Below are 23667 nucleotides of genomic sequence, written 5' to 3'. Positions count from 1 at the left end.
GATAGATTTTGCTTTGAGATAACGGAAGCTCACGAAACACAGATAAAAAATAGCTGCTTTTGAATAATTTAAGACAATTTAATAAACTACTTAAAAAAATGTATCTGATAATAGCGTAGTTTTTCAAAGTTTGCCAGCATGCGACGAAAACATTGTGTACTGGCTAAAGCCAGCGGCACTCAGTTATAAACTGATTTCATTATCCTAATTCCTAATAGTAATATAAAATTGTAACTGAATTTTTTTGCAAAATTTTCTTTTTTTATCTATGGCATTCCTTTCAATAAAAAAAAATAAAAATCCTGGAAAGGATGAAATTTTTTTGATATCGAACCCATCGGAAAATTTCTAGCCAAGTAATGAATGTGTTTGTCAGATTATGCCTTAATCTGTCCAGTTTACAAAAGAATTACCCATATGTCTTAAACAAAAAATGTGATTAAATGAAATTAATAGTTATCAGAACAACGTAATGTAGGATAAAGAATCAAAATAAAAGAAAATAAATTTGTCTTATAATTAATCGTATAACGTTGATGTATATCAAATAAGAAAAAAAGACATATGTACAAAAAATGATCATGTTATAAGTAGAGCATAAGAAAATTTTACAAGGTGAACAATTATATGAGAGAAGAGCGCATGTTTGTACGCACACATTAACAACGCAGCGTAAGACGTCAGTTGGAGAAACAGGGAGTAGGCAGAAGTTAACTCTTTTTCTTGTGAATCAATCTTACACATACAACACAAACAACATGACACATACATAACACTATTAGAAAGAAAGAGATGATAGCCATCAAGGACGATGACGTTGCGGCTGCAAGCGTGTCACGTAAAATTGAATGTAGCTATGCGTCATGCACCCCTTCTAGTTTGGGCCCTGAAGTATAAAAAAACAAGAAAGATAAGAAAATAGAAGCTGAGAGTAAGGTACAATTGGAAAATACCTAGAAGGACAGTTGGTCGAGAGTAAAAAGTTGGTCTTTTGCTTCGAACAGTTAAGCTCAACGCGCCTCTTCTCTAGTTTTTTAATATTAATAACGTAGTTGACCCTAACTCCTTGTGTTTTTTTATAGCACTAGTAAGCTTTAGAACCCCACGTAACACTTACCTTTAAATTACAAAAATTAGGACTGTTGGTACTTATTGACTGCTGCAAGCTCATTATCTAAACGACAGTTTATTTCTGCTGTGCCGTTACTACTTGTGTCTATCAGGATTTCTAAGATTTCCGTACTTATTTCCTTCCTTCTTTTAATAAGAGGAGCTTTTGGACAAGCTGATATATTGAGGTAAAGATTAATAATTACATTGCAGCAACATAAGCGTTTAAACTAAGAACACAGCGCAAACAATTTATAGGTAAAAACAACCATCTTCTCTTAAGCAGGCATTACCACATGCGACATCCAAAGCACAAAAAATTAATCAGACTTACACAAGAAATAAGAAAAAAATAGTACTGCTGAGCGTATGGGCCTTGGACGTCTTACGAACGATGGTAAGTAGTTATTAGCTTATGTGCCTTTTATAGTTAAGGTCCGTACACAGAGAAAATGGTAAAAGAGTTGAGAGCAAAAAAAAGTTTTAGAAGAGGAGTTAGGTTATAGCTGTGACAGAAACATAATCAGACTCGTATCAGATTAGCATTAGTTAATTTTTTTTTTTTTAATGACTTGATCAAGTTACATTTTAAACAGTTTTTGCTCTTATTAATAAAGTGTCCGAGAAACTTGCAGAGAAGTTATAGTTAAAAGAAGCTCAATCAATTGAAAAAACACCTGACTACAAAGTATTTTATATACTGAGTGAGCTAAGCTTCAGTAAAAATTTATACTTGGTGACATTTTTAAACGACGCATAGTGTATAGATAAAAAAAAAGAAATAGCAAAAATATCAAAGAAATCGTTATATCGCTGATCACTACATGAAACTAATTAATGTAGCGTGACATCCATCTAAATAAATGCAAGCACAGCTAGTGTGTGCGGTGGTATGTCTTATGATAATGTTGCCAAGATTAATATAAACAAGTTACAGAAAGAGTATCTTGAACTAACATGCGAGAAATATACAGTAGTTAGTTATTGTTATTTATATTCTGTGAAGGGTCTCTTCTAAATGAGAAAGTAGTGTGGATGGTAAGGATAGAGGCTCACGTACGGTACCACAACAGCAAGGAATAAATACGGTTAAAATATGATTTATTAAAAAAAATACAAAAATAATAGCAACAATGTGTGTTAATTTATCATTCAAATAAATCGCTTACAAATATCAACATGAAACAAACAATTAACAAAATTGCCGCACTGGTGGAAAACCAGTGGCATGTGGCCGGTAACGCATTATATAGTGTGGTAATAAAAATGTATCTACACGCAAAAAACAAAAATACGCAGAAATGCAAATGTTATAGTAAATACGGCGTGGGACTAGTTTTGAGTAAGTCGCATGACCGAACGCAAAAGAAAATAATAATAGCTGTCGGAGGTGAGTTCCAAGAATTTAAGTATAAACTGTTCGCGTATGACAACGACTGTTATGATCCGGCGTATACCAAAGTAATATGTACAAGGTCAGCGCCGCTGCTCTTGAATCAACCAAAAGAAAGTAACAAGTAAGCGCGTGACGACGTCTGCGTGACACCAAAACAAAAGGAAAATCAAACCCAACACGCGCCGCATTTACGTTTTTTACTCATAGAAATTAGATCCTCATAGAATAAACTCATATATAGAATATACTCATGTAGAGAATATACTCATAGAATAAACGGGCGCTCTAGCGTGTCAGTGCTTTTCATGTATTCGTAAACAAACAAAAGAAAGATTACTTAAGGTCTTAACAAAAAATTAAATTTTTGGCCGGTTCGGCGATGCAAAAAACAAAATATTTTAACGCAGTTACGAAGCACAGCGGCCCTTAGAATAAAAAAAATTAAGCAGACTAACTTAATTAAGGAACGCACACAAAATAATCGCCAGATCATAACCACACGGGCGTAGAGACATACAGCTAATGAGCGCGTCAACGGAAAAAAAGACACGAAGCAAGAATCACACGGAAAAACGCAGAGAAAAAAAAATTGCAAGCCGGTTACTTAAAAAAAGGAGAACAACAGACAAGACGTTATACAAAAACCAAGGAAAGCTCCGTCGTTCAAGCTTAGCAGATCGAAGGGCACCACTTGAATGATTATTAGACAACTATAGGCCAAGGATTACCCCTTCGATCGTGTGAGTGCTGGACTCACCGCCTCGATCTCCGACGGGTAGCTCCTACTCTCTCCTATCCAATACTCAGCTCCCGATTAACTCGGTTCCGCTCGGGTGTCCCATGACCAACTGCCTTTTTTTTTGGCTCCGCCTCGACCCCTTTTCTTTTGCTTCCCCCTTTGCCTCTCTATTTTTTTCGGCAGTGTACCTGCGGCCAACCTGCGCACTTACAAATTGCGCAATTTCCTCTTTCGAAAAGAAAGGAAAAAGAGAGCAAGAGGTTTTACGTGACTCAGCCCACGCGTGTACGCACCTACACCTTGCATTCCCCCCCCCCTAATTTCTTGTATTACCCAAAAACGATGAAATTTTACGATTTTAAAACGTTATGGCCAAAAACTGTCCCAACTGATCGTATCCAAATAAATCTTTTCAGCATCCAAGAAATGTGGGAGCTGGGACTCGCAATTAGATGAGGTAGAAGAACTTGTCTCGTCGCTCTGAAATGAATCCAAGGAAAACGTGGGCACAATTTCTTCAGACGAAGATAAGATGGGTTTGGCGTTTGCTTGGACACTCGGATTATTTGACGGATTATATACGTGGGCCCTGTCTGCGTTGCGATGTTTCGCCTTACTGAAAATGGTGACCTAGTTGGTAAACGAGGGTGGTCGATGAAACCGATGCGGAGGTCCTCCGAATGATCATCATTATCATGAATTTCAGTGACCTCTGGTCGCTTTCGCTGTTGACTGAAAATGTCTAGACGGAAGTTTGCTCTGCGATCCCGGTCTTGTTTAAGTTGGCTCTCCTCGTTGTGGATCATTCCGTCGATGATCCCTCTTAGTTGGCGTAGAACTTGCAGAGCATACCGTTAATCGTACGGAGTTGTGCGACTCATGGTGACCTGAACAGACTAAACAGAAATAATTAGCTTCGCCTCAGAGAATTCAAACAGTAAACACATATCGTTAGTCAGGACAGAACAGTACCAAAGGATAGGATGAGAATACTGTTATAGAGAAAGGGGATTAAATCCCCCGTTTTCCGGTTGATCATGATGCGTGTGTGACAAGATTTCTCGATTCTCTCTGCCAGCGTTAGGGACTCAAGGCGCTCCTTCCTACATCGTTCTTGCTCCCGTGTCCTGGCCTGCCTTTGTTCCTTGTGGATAAAGGACATCTCGTTCTGTGTCATGGTTTCTTGGGACGTCGGTGACACACCCTCCAGACGACATGAACCGTGATACAGCTCGTACAGGCACTGATCACGATCGTAGGTTCGCCTCTCCTTTTCGGGCGTCCCGGAAAAAACGACGTCAGATTTAACGGGCCTGCCTTCTTTCCTTATCCTTGAGCATCTGGTGAACTTGCCTTGATGCGTGTTCGATGAAACGCAAGATTTTCCTGTATATTATTTGCATGGCCTACATGGAAAAAGACCTCAGGTTGATATGACACAAGGCAGAAAACCAAGACAATTGGACTGGCACAAAAGATTCCCGCCGTAAGATCAACTACCCAGGTCTTTAAACTTCATCGGACTAGTCTAATCCGTCCAATGATTCATAAAAGTCCAGAATCAAAGTGTCATCATCGCTAGCCCGAGGTTCAGCATTGTTTAGCTTAGGTGATAGGTTGGTCAATTGATTCTGGAGTATGAGCAGGCGTTCTTAGATTTGGGTCAATTGTTTTCTTAAGCGTTTAATCTTTTGATTGATCCGCTGCCTCCATCTCAGATCTTCCCCCATCTCTCTCGAAAAAGGGTCGCAACTCTAAATCGTGGTATACCCCTCTCAATTTCCGCGTGTGTCAATCTGCAATTTCATAAGTAGTGTTATTAATAAGGCACGTGATTATAAATGGGCCTTCGTACAAGTGCAAAAATTTTGCCGTTATACCTGCACCAGCCACCGAGAAATTTCATGCCTTAACTAAAACCGCGTCTTCTAACTTATATGTACGTAAAGGATGTTGCTGGTTGTAGCGTTCCACTTGTGCAGCGCCTTTTTTCCGTATCCAGGCTTTCGCAAATGTAAGCCTTTGCTCGTGATCTTGGTCAGAAAATTGTCGGCAAGAAAGATATTGTTCCCAGAAACGCGTTGGCGTTTTTTTAAGATGCAATTTCAAGGGAGTAAATTCAGTCATGTCATGATGGGCTTCGTTCATCAGATTCTGTATTAACGGCACGAATTTGGACCACCCATTATGTTTTGCGGTTACTAGCGTCTTAAAAAGATGGCCTACTTCCTTAATTACACGCTCCACCGTATTACTCTGAGGATGGCGAATTGCTGAAAAGACCGGAAGGATATCCACCTCACAAAGTCGTTGGGACCAAACTTTCGAGGTGAACTGCGTCCCGTTGTCGCTTTGAACTCGTTTTGGCTTGCCATATCGAGAAATATAGTCCTTTATAAGCCTGTTGAGGGTAATGGACAATGTAGCTTTTCGTATCGGGTAGAGAGCAACTGATTGGGTAAAGACGTCAACCATGACCAACACATATCGGACCCCACCTTTAGAAGGTGGCAATGGGCCGTAAAAATCTAGTGACAGCAAGTCGTTAGGTCCCTCCGGAATAATCGGACGCGTCTCAAAACAAGTAGATTGAGTGAAGACCTCAACTTTTTGGCAGCACTTGCACGTCCAGATTTCTCTAGTAATGGTAGCCTTAAGTTTAGGGGAGTGAAAAAATTCTTGGATCATGAAAATACATTTTTTAACGCCAACATGACCATGGGCCACATGTGTCTCGCAAGCTTATCTCTTCATGAATTCCCTCGGTACAAAAATCTTCTGATCATTTTCTAAGATCTTCTGCAAAATTTTATCCGCGATTTTGTATCCTGGATTATTTTTATCTATGATTTTAGCCTTTAATTTCGCGTTTTTCTCATCCCTATCTTGTTTACACGCGATGTTTTTTAGACCCCGTATTACCTCAGCATTGAGAGTTTTAGCCAACAAAGTGTGAATCAAAAATTTATCTGAAGGATCGCGTTTAATCGTCGAGAACTGACGGCTGAGGGCGTCGGTGGCTTTATTTTTGGACCCATTCATGTGAACTATCTCGAGTTTGTAACTTTGAATTGCCAACATCCATCTTTCGAGTCTTCCAATTAAAGTAAGATAGGTCATTAAATAAGTTAGAGCACGATGATCTGACATAATTACTACTTTAGTGTTTAAGAGGACAGACCAGAATTTTTGGAGAGCCCAAACAATCACCAAAAGTTCCAACTCAGAGGTAGAATTCTTTTCCGCTTCCCGCAGGGTTTGGCTGGCCATATAAATGACTCGTTCTTGTCCCTCGTCTGCCTGACATAAAATCGCCCCGAGACCCGTGATGTTTGCATCAGAATACAGGCGGAAAGGTTGATCCATTTGTAGATGAGATAACATCATTTCATGTGAGAAAATTGGTTTGATTTCGGTAAAACCTTAATTGTGCAATTCTTCTCAACGCCATTTGACCCCTGTTTTTAATAATCCTAGCAACAGTTGCTTGCGCTTGGTTATACTAGCTAAAAATGTAGCACAAAAATGCACGAGACCGTTAAAAGCTTGCAACTGTTTAACGTTTCTGGGTGGGGAAAGTTCTTTGATCGCTTTCACCTTATCAGGGTCAATTTTCATCTCGTCTTTAGTTAATATATGACCAAGAAATTTCTAGGGGCTATTAGATCGTTCTTTGATATCGATGCTGAGCATTTTATCGATCTTTTCCGCAACAGCTTCCCTAAACTGGACCGCGACCGGATAGTTTTTTACTAAAGAGGGCTCTTGGTCTTGCAAAACGAGCTGATATCGGTAGCTGTTAAAACAGCCAGGAATATCGCTAAAAATGTGTCGATATTTACCAATTAGGGATTTCAGTGCGTTTTTCTGCTCGAGCGAGAGATCTATAATTTTATTCACCTTTTCGTTGATCTGTTGGTCAGTTAAAAAAGGATCAATCTCTGGTTGCGTTACCGTAGCACTGACCGTGAGAGCATTCTCTTTTATTAGTGATCGATACATAACTATTTCACGTTGATCCTGACATTGGAAAGAAATCGCATCTGTTGCCAAATTAATTGTAATACCGACTTTTCTTAGGGTATCCATTCTGATAATACAATCGCGCAAAAGATTTGGGATCGCCAGAAAATCAAGTTTAAAAATTCCTTTTTCGATTCAAACAGGACTTATGAACTGTCTCTTAATTCGCGCCTATTTCTTCCCGAAAAAACCAGTCGCTTGTAGATCGGTTCCCGAGAATGAAACGCAATCAATAAATTCCTGCTTATTCGTCTTGTAGAAATTTTGCGAAACGCACGTGATTCGGCATTTGAAATGAATACCAATATCTCTGGACATGGCGACTCGTTTTTTGCAATGATATCTGGTTGTGAAGTATAGTCTTTTTTGTTCAGTAGCTCATCGTGAGATGAAACGAGAAAAGAACCGACATTAAAAAAGTCAAGTTCCAAACGAGAAGTTTGTATTTCTTCATCACGATCAAGGTTTTTTATAAATAGGGCATTTTTTATTGGATTCCCCTCAAAATGAGTTGCGAAACGCGAGGACCACAGATTTGCAACCGAATCTAGTTTTCCGACTCTTGGATCTCTATTTCAGAAATCTGTGGCCACGAACGCCAATTTTCTCTTCTCCCCTGGGGGTTGACATTTGGATTGCGCGGGGTGCCCGTGGTGGGGCCGTTATTGTTGTTGAATTGCCCTCAATTATTCCTGGGACGCACCCCCGTATGGTTAAACACGTAAAAATTTCCTCGCTGGGGACCCGGTGCATCGCGGCTGTTACATTTTATTTGGCTGAGAGATTCATTTTCATAAAGTGAGTTTAAAACTCCCATCAGGTCAAGCGAATCGAGCACTGATACTAACGTGTCATTCGTCTGAATATCCCGCATTATAATGAGTTGCTGTACCTGCGCATCAAAATGCGAGCCTAGCTATCGAACTACATCGAATTCTGTCGGTGCTGGCATGAGGTTACGTGCTTTGTTGTAGAGCAAAATGACGTACTCGCTGCGTGATAGATTAACTTCTGCACCATAATAACCAAATTCTTATCCGCGGTGGATAATCGACTGAGTCGCTTCGTTCCAGTATTTATCATAGAATCTCGTGATGGAAATTAAATAGTCACAAATAGAGTCCGCGACGTATAACTACCGATCGTATGCAGGTCCTTTTAAAGCCTGACCGATTACATATTTAAACTCATGGGGAGGAACGTGCATCCCATTCATGAAGTCTGTAAAGCCACGAATAAAACGAGTTGCATGGTCATATGTCGCCGCTGAGCAAGTCGGTCAATCCATTCTCAGCGCAGGCATCACACGCCCCCCCAAATCTACTTATTTAGGCTCGTGCACCCTGGGTGCGTTATTTTGTACGTTGCCCCCCCTTACTTGGGCTTCTCGGTTTTCTTGTTCTCATTGTTAGAGCCGGTCATTGTGTTCTTCCTAACGCAATCTCACGTCTCGACGAGTTTGCTCGATCAGGTTCAATTGGTTTCCCATTGTCCTTTTGAGTTGGAGATTAAACTTGGCAAGGCGTCGGCAAATTGCCTCTATACCTCAAACCAAGCAATCATTGTTCGACAGAAGGTCATCATTATGGTTAATACGTGCAGTCAATTCCATGGATAATGGATTGAAATTAAAATTACACGCCGCGGCGCCCTGCGCAAGATCGGGGTTTTGCATGTTAAGAATGTTAACATGCTCGAGATTGGATTGGAAATCGGCCTCGCGTTCGAGGTTGTCCGTGGGTTGTCGTTTGAACGTAGATTCGAGTTGTAGCAGGTATATTTTTACTCCCTGCTTTCCGCCCTTTCTTTTTGTTCCCGTTATTCTATGCATTATCGTTCAGGTCAACGAAATCGAGCGAAAAATTTGTCGTTTGCCCCCCTAACGTAACTGGTGGCGAGTGTGCCATCATTGTGTCGCGTCAACGTAAGAGACCTCTGTCCCACCAAAAATACTAAAAGTAAAGAATCTTTTTTATATGAGAAAGTAGTGTAGGTGGTAAAGACAGAGGTTCACATATGGTACCACAAAAATAAGGAATAAATACGGTTAAAATATGATTTATTATAAAAATACAAAAATAATAGCAACAATGTGTGTTAATTCGTCATTTGAATGAATTGCTTACAAATATCAACATAAAACGAACAGTTAACAAAATTGTCATGCTGGTGAGAAACAAGTGGCATATAGCCGCTAACGCATTATATAGTGTGGTAATGAAAATGTATCTACACGCAAAAAAAGAAAAATACGCAGAAATGCAAATGTTATAGTAAATACGGCGTGGGACTAGTTTTGAGTAAGTCGCATGGCCGAACGCAAAAGAAAATAATAATAGCTGTCGGAGGTGAGTTCCAAGAATTTAACTATAAACTGTTCGCGTATGACAACGACTGTTATGATCCGGCGTATACCAAAGTAATATGTACAAGGTCAGCGCCGCTGCTCTTGAATCAACCAAAAAAAAGTAACAAATAAGCGCGTGACGACGTCTGCGTGACACCAAAACAAAAGGAAAATTAAACCCAACACATGCCACAATTACGTTTTTGACTTATGGAAATAAGATACTTATAAAATAACCAGGCTCTCTAGCTTGTCGGTGCCTCTCATATATTTGTAAACAAACAAAAGAAAGATCACTTAAGGTAAGGTCTTAACAAAAATTAGATTCTTGGCTGGTTCGGCAATGCAAAAAACAAAATATTATAACGTAATTACGAAGCACAGCAGCCCTTAGAATAAAAATAAGTCGAGCAGACTAACTAAATTAAGAAACGCACACAAAATAATCGCCAGATCGTAACCACATGGGCGTGGACACACACAGCTAATGAGCGCGTTGACGGGAAAAAAGACACGGAGCAAGAATCGCACGAAAAAACGCAGAGAAAAAACGATTGCAAGCCGGTTACTTGAAAAAAGGGGAACAACAGACAAGACGTTATACAAAAACCAAGGAAAGCTCCGTCGTTCGAGCTAAGCAGATCGAAGGGCACCACTTGGTTGATTATTAGACAACTATGGGCCAAGGATTACCCCTTCGATCGTGTGAGTGCTGGACTCACCGCCTCGCTCTCCGACGGGTAGCTCCTACTCACTCGTATCCAATGCTTAGCTCCCTATTTACTCGGTTTCGCTCGGGCGTCCCATGACTAACTGCCTTTTTTTGGCTCCGCCTCGACTTCTTTTCTTTTGCTTCCCCCTTCGCCTCTCTTTTTTTTTCGGCGTTGTACCTGCGGCCAACCTACGCACTTACAAATTGCGCAATTCCTCCTTTCGAAAAGAAAGGAAAAAGAGAGCAAGGGGTCTAACGTGACTCAGCCCGCGCGTGTACGCACCTACATCTTGCAATACTTCATCCTACTGAATAAAGGTGCCAAGTATTGATTTTAAGAAAACTTGGACCACCATCGTACTAAAATCAGGGTACCTTATTAAAAGTTATACTTCTCTGGTTAATAACTCGTGAATGCAGATGTATATTTTTAAATAAAACAGTATAATAAATAATTCACCCTGGTGTTTCGAGGGTGATGCAACCATCATAGAAATAAGAATATTTGGTTATGAAGTGAGGCTCCAAGAAACATTTTAAAACTTGATAAATGCCGAGAAATCAATAAAAATAATGTATTAAGAACATCTTTCTAGGCTAATGACATTTGTAACGATTTGCCTTGACCTGTCCCGTACGCTAACTCAGTAGTTTTAATTTACTTAGATAATATTTACAATAAATATTTAAAAGATGGGCTAGCAAGTAATGAAAAAACGGTTTCTGTTAGTTTGAATTACTTTAATAATATGAAATAAATGAATTACATGTTTTGAATGAGATCTATAACAAACATAATAATGATGAAAGATTCGAAATGAAATTAATTCTACCAATTTTTACAAGTATTTAAAAAAAAAAAAAAAAGAAATTCATTTATTTCGGAAAGTTATTAAAAAATAATATTAAATTATATTTACAAGAAAGTGGTCTAGAAAATTCCTCAATTTTTTAGTTTTAAAAAATACTATTAGAAAATCATATTAAACTCCTAATTGATCTACAAGTTGGTTTTCTCCTAAACTTTAAGAGAAGAGGCTCATCATGTGTATAAGCGTATACGTACATAGATCCATGTAAGCAAAATAACTGAGAGTATTGCTGTGTTTTTGCGCTACCTTCAACTCTTTAGACCTTCTTTTCGCTAACTGTGATAAAAGTCATAGAACCTTGTTCAAATAAACCAATAAGAAAAAGATGGATTAAAACATGTAAAACTGCTAAGAATACTTCAAAATAATGACAAAATCTTACAAACAGTTGTTTATTCATTAAAAAATCAAAAAATTTATGATATTTATATAAATCCTTATTAATATACAGAAATGCTGTTGATGAAATACTTTTTACTAAAAGTTCAAAAACAATAATTAATTTTAATACTCATTTGTTGAGTTTTGTAATCAAATACTAATCGAAAAAAAAATTAATTATAAAACGGTAAACAAATTGTTACAAGGGACTTTCGGTGCGGAATTAAATAGAAGCGTTACTTGTTGTTACTTATGCTTAATTAGAATTTCTTATGTTCGAGGGAAGTTGTGCGTGTCTTCTCGTCTTGTCGACTCCGTCCTTACCCTCTCGCGTCTCTAGCTGATCTCCCCGTCCTTTTTCTCTATCTTTCCTATCACCTCTCTTCTCTATTCCTCTACTTTTCAGGCCCAAGCCAGCAGAGGCGCACGCACGCATAGCTATATGCTATCGTACGTAACACGCCCGAGGCCACGACGCCGACGTCCTCGGCGGCCATTTTCTTTTGGATGTGTATGTTTGTGTTATGTTGTTTGTGTTGTATAGCATTTTGTAGTTAGAGAAAAGAGGGTTGTTTTAAGCGCTCTATCTCTATTTCCTATACTGGTTTAATTCGCTGTATTTTATGTGTATACATTTTTTGTTGATTGTTTGCACGCTTACTTCGTACAAAAAATTTATTCCAGAATTCGCTTAGTTACTGATATTATATAATCGCTTAATTACAGTTTTCTTGCTTATTATTTATGTATATATGCACTATACAGGGTTAATAAACAGTTTATTCTCGCATTGGATAAAAATTAATATAATTGTCAGTTTCATATTTTTTCTTTTTTTTTTTATGACAAGGATGTCGAGGGTCAAGGTCTTACTTCACTTATTAATTTTGTTATTCATAAATTTTTTCGTCGTTTTACTTGCTTAGACAATTATTGCCCTTGTATCAGTACGCCACTTAGATTTGTCTTGATACCTTCCTGTAGTATTATTGATGGTTTCAGTACTAAACTTTTTTTCAGTGACGCTGCGTTGGCTCTCCGACTGTTGTTCTTTTGCTTGTTACCTGAAATCATTCTATCACAAGTTAGCAGTGGGGCCCCCCCTGAAAACAGCTCTTGAATTCGACTATTGTGATAAGAAAGAGAAGGCAAGTTGAGTCAATATGCTGAATTTCGCACCCAACGTAACAGAATAAAAATAACTTGTTCAATATTTTTTACATGCTAATAGATTTTGCCATCAGGTGCTAACCTATTTTTTTTTAATAAAAACTTCTAATAACGCGTTAGGCACTTTTGTGGGTGAGCATTTTTAGCTGTTCTCGAGACAGATGAGATTTTACACAGATATACTCCGCGTGTATTCTTAAAATATATGTATACTATACGCGCTCTTTGTATGGGCATTCGTTCGTGCTCTCGCGACAGACAAAATTACATACCCATATGTATACTCAGAGTGTATAGGTATGCGAGAGCGCTGCATGCTATACGCAGCAGCGTTGGTCTGAGCATTATTCCACGCTCACAGTTCATGCTCGATCGCACATAGCGCCGCTGCCTGGATCTCACCTTGAACTACTTGGCACGAGAATTCAAATTCAAAATCGTATGATTTTTTCAGCAGACAGTAAGCGCAGAAATTAAAATTAAAAAAAAATCTTTGTATGTATTGGCTAATTAATTTCTAAAAATATTAGATAATATTGTATGATTTCATACATAAATAGTTTACCAAGAATTCTTTCAAATTCAAATTTCCACGCCTACTGTCTGTTGAAAAAATCACACGATTTTGAATTTGAATTCTCGCACGAAGTAGTTCTCGGTGGGATCCAGTCAGCGGTACTATGTACGATCAAGCACGAACTGTGAGCGTGAAATAATGCTCAGACCAACGCTGATACGTAGTCTTTGCGTAGGCATTCGTTCGTGCCCTCACGACAGACGAGATTGAGAGTTTTTCATATTTATTTTATAAATAAATATTAAACGGAAAATTTGTTTATTAAAATATTTTATTCGACTTGTGTTGCTGCTATGGTATTGTGTTGAAAAAAAAAACAAACCTTAAGTGTTAATAGAATTAATAAAAACATTCTTGCAGTGCTTTCGTATACTATAGTGTTACTATATTTTGTATACATTATTACAACTGCTGCTCGTCATCACGTTAGTAAATTATTATTTTATTTGGTAAATTTTGTTACGTACATGATACGTACATAAGTAAATGCAACACGTAATTAAATAAAATTATCTAAAAAATGTGAAATACGTGGGGTACATACATGCTTACAATAGTGTGCAATACTATAAGTATGCGCATAGGTATGTATCAGCTGTCTCTTTCTTTGGCTACGGAGACAACTTCCTGTTTTACCAACAATTACAGGAATTTTGTATTTTCTATTTACTAACATTTACTCATTTGAATAAAACCACTTCCTTCGAATATAGTTTCTATATTATGATATTTCATGTCCATTCAAAAAGTGCCCACATTGCTTTGATAAACTTGATTTTTTATGTACAATTTCTCATGTCGCGAGCACACTTAAAAATGCTCACCTAAAAAAGTGCCCAACGCGTCATAAATTCAAGTTCTCACTTCTCCCTGCACTTCTGGAGTGTTTATTTATTTATTTTTTTCACCCCTCTTACACATTATTTTTTTCAGGCCTTTTGTTAAATTCTTATTTTTCTGTAACAACTTTTTTTTTTCGTGTACAAAATGCTTATACTAATTTTCTTATTAAATATAACATTTTTTTTTTCTTTTTTTTTTTTGCTTACATTAGTAGACTCTGAATGATGTGTTGATTGCATACGCGATTCAATCATATATGAAATGTGTTTTTTTCATCTTTTCGTCCGATGTCAATTTCAAATATCTCTCAGCTATAATACATGCTTGTTTCTTCCTCTGATTGGTGACCATGTACGTTATTTGAGAAGAATTTTATAGGAAATTCGTTGGTATTTCGGCGGTAAATTGTTGGTTTTTATGTTTTTCATTACTATATGATTCACAAATGTTTAGTTTTATTTTTTTCTCACTGGATACATACTCTTGTCAGACAATACAAGGATTTTTGACTTCATATTACGTTGTCATAATCGAGCCGTTTATTTATTTTTTTTTTTTGTGTGTATCTCTTCTACCATGGTTGTGCAAGCATTCACTAATAAAATTGTGTAGTGCTTCAGCAGCAGGGTTGTTCCATTGTTCTGGCAATTTATTTTTTATGTCTACTGTGGATTTTGAGAAATTTAATGATAGGTGTCTGCTTAAGATGTTCTGGCTTTGTTTATGAGACTGATGACTCGTGTTATAGGAATTTCTACATAAATACGTATGTATGTACATATATAATGTATGTATATGCTTTTTTTTTTTTTTTGTTTTGTTGAGAACTATCCCCAATGGGCTTTGCTATGTTGTATTACTGTGTATTAGTATGTAATTTTCAGTAGTTGTTGTCATCCTCTGATAACCATTGATTTTGATAGTAGGTAAGGAATATCAGAATTGGCTATGAATAGAGTACTTGACAGATTATAGCTGAGTGCGCAATTGGTAAAAATTTTTTAACTGCAGTTTTATTTCTTGATAATTAAAATCAAAATCATTCGAAAATTAGATCTTTTTTTTTTTTGTTAAAACTTTGCACGTCTCACGTTCTTTGAAATCTACTTATAACACTGTTCTAAAGTGCGTCACATTTAATCGTAATTGTACTTGTTATTATTTTGTTATTAAATCCTTTTTTTTTGTATTGTTAACAATGTTTTTCTTTTGATTGTTCTTTTTTTCTTATAAAAAGCGATAATAATCAATATTATTTACCTGTTTATTACTTTTCTTATTATATTTTTTTTTATGGTTTCAAGTATAAATATATATTATTCTTATTATAAACAATATTTCTTATTAGATTTTTTTTTTTTTTAGACAAAGCCTTTCCTTTTTATTGGTAACAAAATATAGTAACTATATCTTTCATCCTATTACCCATTTTCTTATAAAGTTGGATGTTGTACTCCAAAAAAAATTGCACATAAGTATACTCTTCTCTTTTTTATTTTTTTCATTTGCCTTTATTTTGCGCGTGCGTTTGAAGGTCACATCGACAAAAAGATTTTTTTTTTTTTTTTGTATTTTATCAATATTGTTTTCTTAGGAAACAGGGTTGTTCATTGTCCTAATATCTGTTGGTACGTAGTTATAAGTTATTTTATACCTTCTTTTCGTATAATTTATTGTTTACTCGAAGCTCGTTCGAGGGCCGGGAATTTATAAAAAATAACGCTTTTTCCTATATATATTCATGCATGTACGTTCCTGTCTATCCTGTCTTTCTGTACAATATATCCTATCAGTATACGATCTTTGTTACTCTTTTTCTTTGTATTGCTTTCGTCAGTATTATTATATTACTATCATTGTTATTATTGAAACTATTAATATTGTTACAACTATCGTTATTGCTTTCTTTTAAGTTAATGGCTTACAGTCGCTTTATGGGTCTGGTGAGAGTGGTGGTTAAGGTAGAAGCCTTATTATGCGTTTTTCGTTGGGTACTAACACTCCTTCTTTCTCTCTCTTTCACTCCTTTCCTCGCTCTCCGTATCTCATACGTCCTTTTCATCGTTCTCTTCGTCTTGTTTGTTTACAGTTTAATCGTTGCTATCTCCTTCGAAATTTCTTTCTCAGTTATTTCGAGGTTCCTGAGTATTGGACTCGTCATTTTAATTCTGATTACTATACTTGGGTAAGTAATCGCCGCTAGTTCCTTCTGCGAGGGCCTGATAGTGTTGGTTTCCGAGATGCATGTGTTAAAATTTTGCGTCTTTCCCCACCATGAATTGTTGGTATACCATTTTATCGGATAATACTTGTGGGTGTATACGTTTGTTTGCTTCATATTCTTGTAAAAATATAAAAGCACAGTCTCCGTCACCGAATTCATGGCTGTTATTTAATATTTGTTTGGCTCCTTTTGGGTTCTTACATTTATTTATCCATTCTGACCCGTGTAGAATTTCTCTGAGCTTATCTGTTGATTGTGTCAATCCGTACAGAAGTTTTAGGCAATGAAACAGACAACTTTCATTTCTAGAGACATTGATTATTAGTAGCTGTCTGTGAGATTCTGTGCATTGGGTCCCCAATACTTCAGTCTTTACATCCTCTTCTTCGTTCATTGCGGTTGGTGTGCTATCGCTTTCCCATACATTGATTCTTATGCCCTCTTTTCCTTTGATGTCTTTTTTTTCAACGTCAATTGAGACCTTTGCTAGGAATCGATTGGTTAATTTATTGAATATTGACCTTAAATTGATAATTTAACCTTTGTTATTATTATACTTGTCCTTTCCGCCATTGGGTACTTGTGTATCTGGTGGTTGTTGGCTCTCGTGTTCCTTCTGTGCCGTTCAGCTTTGTTCGGTCATTTCCGTTTCCCACTCATCTACTTGCTGTCTACCTTTGGCTCTACTCTCTCTCTGGTCATGTATTCCTCCTTTATTTTTCAATTTCCCTTCGCTTTCTTTGTCTCTGTCCAGTGTTTTTGCTGTTGCTGTTTTCCCTATTGCTTTCCTAGCTTTTCCCTCTCTCTCCCTTTCTCTGCTTTTCCTGCTGCCTCACTATTCCGTGATAGTTTGTAACCCTATTGTTTTTCTTGCTCGGTTTCCCTCTGCGTTGCTTCCAGTGTATCACTATGCGCGATAATAATTTCCTTTGAGTTGTGCGATTGCTCGTCAGTGTTAGAAAAATTTGCGATTTTTCTATGTAGAGTATCTCACTGTCATTAACGGGTTCCGTGTTGTATTTTCGCTGTTACACCTTTGTTGATAAATGGTTGGCTTGCCGTTCTTTCTGCTTTTTTCTACGTTTTTCTCCTTGCACATGTTGTACACCAGTTTATAGTCCACTGGTCCTTACAGAATTTTTTCTTTATCGCTTACCACGGTAAGGATGTTTTTATCTGCCTTATCTTTTAGTTTTTCCGTAATTTATTGGTCTGATACCTGTGTCTGTACTACTGCAGTTGCGTTTACTATTGATTGCGAGAGAGAGCATCCAGTGCTTTATTTTTCTGTCCAAGTCAATAAACATTATTGAACTCATATCCTAGGAGTTTGGCCTTCAATCTTGTAAATCTTAAGTTCAGTTTCCTTGATGTGTGAAAATGCTTGAGTGGTTCATGGTCAGTAACGACTCTAAACTTACGACCGAACAAATATGGCCTAAACTGCTCCTTGGCGTACATGATTGCCAATAAATCCTTGTTGTATGTTGGACACCGTAATTTACTGCCCTTCAAGCATCTAGATGCATATTTTCAAGGGTTATCTATGCCTATCTCTCCCTGGTTTAAAATTGCTCCGATAGCGTAGTCGGATGCGTCGGTTGTTACGATGAAGGAATCGCTTATATCTGGAGCTCTCAGCACTGACTCACTACACAGAGCATTTTTAAGTTGTGTGAATGCGTGTTCTTGTTCCTCTTCCCATTTAAATTCGGCTGTTTTTCTTGTAAGCTTTGAGAGAGGTTAGGCTTTTTTTGCGGAATACTTGATAAAGCGTCGATAGTATCCTGCCAACCCGAGGAATTGTTTCATTTTTCTCTTATTTGTTAGATTAAAAAGACTTTCTACTGCTTTAATTATTTCCAGGTTTGTTGTGATCTGGCCGTTGCCTACAATATGACCGAGCACTTTCGCTTTTTCTCTAAGGAATTGGCATTTTCTTGGTTCGATTGTAAGGTTTACATCGGCTAGCCGTTTGAAGAGCCTATTGAATCTTATCTTTTATCCGTTTGGTTCTAAAAACGCGATTTTATAAGCATTCTCCTTGTAAATCTCTACTTGGAAACACCCGCTCTTTAGATCTACCATGGTTGTATATTTTGCAGCTGCTAAATTTTCTAAAATTCCATTCTGGAATGGCAGTGGGTAGCACGAATCAACTGTTATTTCGTTTAATAGCTGGAAATCTGTTACGATCCTCCAGCGTTTTTCTTTGTTTGTCCCACGTTTTTCGGGACAATCCACATATTTAAGTTAAATGGAAATATCAATAGCTCAAGTATTTGTTTGTGCAGTAGTTTATCTATTACTACTTGCATCTGTTCCTTTAGTTTTATTGGATAGCGTATCCTTTTGGCAACTATTGGTTTCTCTGTTGCCGTTATTATTCGATGCTTAAGTAAGTTTGTAGCCTTTAGTGGCTTGCCGTCAAGGACAAACATGAACTGATTGTTCTCTATGAGATTACGAATGTGGTTTAATTCCTCCATGTTGCAGCCAGATGTAACGACGATTTTCATTATGTTGCTTACTCGAGCCACTATATCTGATTTCTTAATATATTTGAAATTTTCAATGTTGCTCTTTATATTATCATTATTTTTTACCGCTTACGGCATTTGTTTTTTTCATAATTTTAATATTTTTCACCTTTGTGTCTGAATTTTTAGTGTTCAAAAGCCTAATCATGGCTTCATTTAACTCTTCAGCGTCATTTCCTGTGATGCTAAATGGTTCCACCCTTTGTCTAGTTTCACATTTAAAAACATTTACTTCTGGTACTTGCACATTATTTTGTTCGTCTGTTATGTTTATAATTCCCGCATATATTCCCGGCTTGTATGTGGCTGCTCTGATCTCTTATACGTGCAAATATTATTTTCCTCGATTTTGCAGAGATTTAAAAAAATTCTGGTTTTAGTAATGGGATTCTAATGCCTTTTTATTCTAAATGATTTTCTTGAATGCTTATGAGGCCATTATACAACTTAAAAGCCTCCCAGCCAATTATGCCTTCTATTTCTATCGAAAAGGTATCGGGGACTACATGCAGATTTATTATTATACCATTAAAAGGTATTTAAGTAGTCCCTAACGTGCAGCATGCTTCGTGTATGACGCCAGTTATTAGGACTTTTTCTCTGCTCTATGTATGCATGTCTGTAGTGAGACAGCATTCTTTTATAATTAATACTTTGGCACTAATATCCGCGTAAAATTTTGCGCTGTAAGATTGCAGCTGATTGCTGTTTAATATTTCTGATGGTGGTGTGCTTCCAGTACTTGATATGTGAAACTTGCGGAGAGGAAGGTTTATGCTTTTATAGATTTTTTCTTTATCAGCTAAAGGGCAACTAGTTATACATTCTGTTTTAATTCTTTTTTCTTTGTGAGCATTCTCAACAGTTTAAGAAGCCTGTTTGGAGTTTGTTTCTAGCGATACTTTTATTGTTTTATTTCTTGTATACTTTTCTTTGCGTGATGTCTCGCTATCTTCAGCTCCGAAGCGTATTTTATTAGACTCTGCTTGCTCCTCTCCTTCAGCTGACTCCGTTTCGTTTTTATGATCCATCTCCTTCTCTATTCTCGGGGCCCACTCGGCGCTTGGTGAGCACGACAAGCGTCCTGTGAGTTTAAATGTTCTGTGCTACGCATGGATATTTTTCCATCAGGTGCATCATTTGTTCCATTCGGAGGTTCTCTGTCGTTATAATTCTCATCCCTATTATAATTTCTGTTAAAATTATAATTTTCTCTATAATTATTGTAATTACCGTACTGGTTGTTGTAATTGTTATTATTATTTCTTGAGTAATCAGCGTTTCTGTTATAGTTATAATATATGTTGTAGCCTGTATTGTTAGGGGGTTTTCTTCTTAATAGAAGGATTATTCAGACGATTATTTGTTGTTATAGTTCTGGCTTCACGTATTAGAGGGGTTATTATAATCATTCCAGTATTTAAAATTTCCTTCCGTATTCTCTCTGTTAAAATTGTTAAACTGTTCAAGTCCGTCGCTTAAATTTAATCTCCCGTTCTCTGCGTCTCCTACTAGTGTGCGGCATCTACTTGTATAGTGATCCCTGCATTTGGAGTAAGCGCAATTTTTATCCCTTACGTTTTATTTATCTTGTGATATTTGCACTAGTAGATCGTTTGCTTTAATGTTTGAATTTTGAATTCTCTGATTCGCTGCATCTGCTACTAATTTCATACATACTTTTGTAGCATGCTCCCTATATTCATTGCAATATGAGCAATATTGATAGTCCCCTGTTATTTTATTTTTATCTTTTGCGTCACGTACTTCAGCTTGCTTATGGCTGCTTGCACAATTGTCCGTGTCTCTTGTTTCTGCTTTAGCTCGGTATATTTTGGCCTCGATTCGTGCCGGCATTATTTCTCGTAGGCTTAAGTCACTTTTTATTTTCAGCACGGCTACTATATCTTCGCCAAACGTTTACGGGTTAAGGCTTGTTACCCTGTAGTTGCAAAGTGCTTGTATCTCGTACGTATATTGCTGTATAGCTTCTTTTTCAGCGCTCTTTTTTAATGAGTATTGTTGCCCGGGTGAAAGTGTCGTGTCTGAATCGTAAAGGGTTATTATTCCACCTTATAAGTTTTAAACGCGCCTGCTGTAATCCTCCACTAATTCCCGTCCGTATTGTTTCATTACTTTCAATTTTGCCAATAACGTGTCAATGCTCTCGATGCTGCAATATCTATTTTTCAATTTTACCAACAATTCATCTACAGATGAAAACTGTGCCAAGCGTGGTATGAATTCGGTGGCTGCTTCTTTCAGCTTATTTGCTAGTGAGCCTATAAAAAAATTTTTATATACGAGGCTTACTCTCCACGATACCACTCTTACCATTTGTTTAAAGAGGGGTAGCTTAACGGAATCGCCGTTTAATATCGGTACGTTTGCTGCCAGGTGACTTAGTGACGACAGCTTGTTCTGAATTGGGCGTTCGTAATTAAAATTTCCCTTGTAATGTAGGGGTGCTGTAAATGCGGTCTTGGGCATTTAAGTAATTTCTATTTACCCAGCCTGACTTGTTTTCTCCTGCAAAATGAATTGGTGCCGTTTTGTTTTGTCTATAATAATTATTGTCGTGGTTTGTATCATGAGTGACGCCATCGTTCTCAATTTCTTGCTTGCCTTGAGCTACTGGGACTCGCATTTGTGTTTGACGCTGTTTAACTTCTCCGTGTGTCTGTTGTAATATTAGTTGTTTTGGTTGGGTAAGTATAGGTATTTGATTTGTATATAGTTGCACTAATTGTGCTGCTGCTTCTCTTATTATATCGTGTAGATTTGTGTCATGTTTGGCTTGTGTTTTATCGCTAGATGGATTAGTGACTCGTCGATTTATGTTAGTTGTTGCATTTTCACGTTCAGTGTAGGAAGTTAATTTTTTAAATACAGGGGGTCTATATGTTTCTGTAAGGGATGGCGCATCAGTTTGATTATCGCTTATGTCCTATCTATGAGGTAACTGTTAGCATTTTATGCTTGGCGTTAATTTTCTTAACATTTTCATCATAAAAAGCTTCTGTTTTTTGCGGGCCTTCTGCAACTCTGTCCATGATTCCGGATCATCTTCTAGGTTAATATGTATTACTTCGTCATCTGTGTCAATTGGTCCAGTTTCGTGTATATCTGTACACCTCACGACTTTCTGTACTCCCCTTCCCAGTGTATCATTTGTTTTCACGTCACTTATAGTGTTGCTTTTTAGTCTCTTTTTTTCTGTGTAGTTTTTTTTGTGCTTTTTTTATCCGTATATATATATTTTTAATCGTAAAACGCTGTCATTACTGTGTATTTTCTGTTAGCCCGATAGATACGCAGTCTCTATTGAGTGTAAGTCGATAGTCTTCTTTTTTTTGTTTTTGTTTTTGTTTGGCTTCTTCTTGTATTTATTAATTAATTTAAAAAATTTTGTATTAGGTGTTTGTCGTTTGTATCGGTTATATGATTGTGCATGCAATTATAGGTTGCCACTTAGGTCTTTGGATATTGCGATTTAAGAATAATATCAATGTATAAGTTTTTTACTTACCAAATCGCCGTAACGCTGGTAAGCATAACAACAATCCTGTGCATACTTATGAATCCCTTCCTTGATCCTTTTGGGAGTTGCTTAGCTTTTGCCTTTGCTTGTTGTTCTCTTCTCCTGTGCCATGTATCCCGTGTTTCCTCTAAGGCTGTAGTCCAGGCTTGGCGTACTGTGAGTTTTCTTCTTTACCTGTATTTTCCTGAGTTCAGTGAACGGTAGCTGCCTCTCGTCTCCTGGTATATTGTTACACTGGCTTGATATGCAGTTTTTCCTTGTCTGGTATTCTTGCAGTATCGAAGATTTTTCCGATTATATTTTCCTGTTTTCCTCTACTTTTTAATTTCTCTTATATTGTGGCACTTGACACGCTGAATTTTGCGTCTTGCACTTTCGACGCTTTTTTTCTTTGCAACGAGCGATATATTTTTTTTTATTTCTTTCAATTATTGTGTCAATTAGGTCGAGAAAAAAGTAATTGAAAAAATTTTTTTTTGTCCCACAAGACTAAGTGATTTCCGCGCATGCGACAGACCATAAAAAATTTTATCTGTATCCCACTTCTGACACCACCTGTTACGTGGGATTCTCGGTGTGGAAATAAATAGAACCGTGACTTGTTGTTACTTATGCTTTATTAGAATTCCTTATATTTAAGCGAAGTTGTGCGTGTCTTCTCGTCTCGCGGACTCCGTCCTCATCCTCTCGCGTTTCTAGCTGATCTTCTCATCCCTTCTCTTTATTTTTCCTATTACCTCTCTATTCTATTTCCCTACTTTTTAGGCCCAAGCCAGCAGAGGTGCATGCACGCATAGATATATTCTATTGTACGTAACAAAATAATTTAATCAACAAGAAGCTTTGAAGCTTGGACTGCACTATAATGGTAAGAAAAACTATGCTCCCTTATGAAATACGTCGTGGTGCTTTTTTTTATAAGAATTTTATTAAATTTGAATATAGTAAAATTAAAAAACTCTTTTTTTCACATTTTCCTTGAGAGAAAATGTTGAGAATCATTGTTTCACATCCCTGCATTTTGCTCCCATGTAAATTAATATTTAAAAATACTGCTTATGCTTATTTTACTGTAATATTATCTGGTGGACAAACACACGTAAGATACAATTTTGGTTACATTGGTAAAATAGGTTTTGAGACTAAATTAAATTGAATGTCTGTTTATCCAAATTGGCACTAGTATCTGAAA

The 23667-nt window shown here is 37.1% G+C and overlaps 1 protein-coding gene across 1 annotated transcript in view; it reads left to right on the top strand.

Annotated features, from left to right (window-relative positions):
• The window catches only part of CarT (Carcinine transporter), a 1715434-nt gene that overhangs the window by 1093594 nt on the left and 598173 nt on the right, over positions 1–23667 (top strand). The gene's annotated exons all lie outside the window — the stretch shown is intronic.

The sequence above is a fragment of the Copidosoma floridanum genome, unplaced genomic scaffold (assembly GCF_036245765.1).
Source record: "Copidosoma floridanum isolate Cflo_tuat_1 unplaced genomic scaffold, Cflo_Japanese_pri ptg000016l, whole genome shotgun sequence".
NCBI lineage: Eukaryota > Metazoa > Arthropoda > Insecta > Hymenoptera > Encyrtidae > Copidosoma > Copidosoma floridanum.
This window is presented reverse-complemented; position numbering and strand designations above follow the sequence as displayed.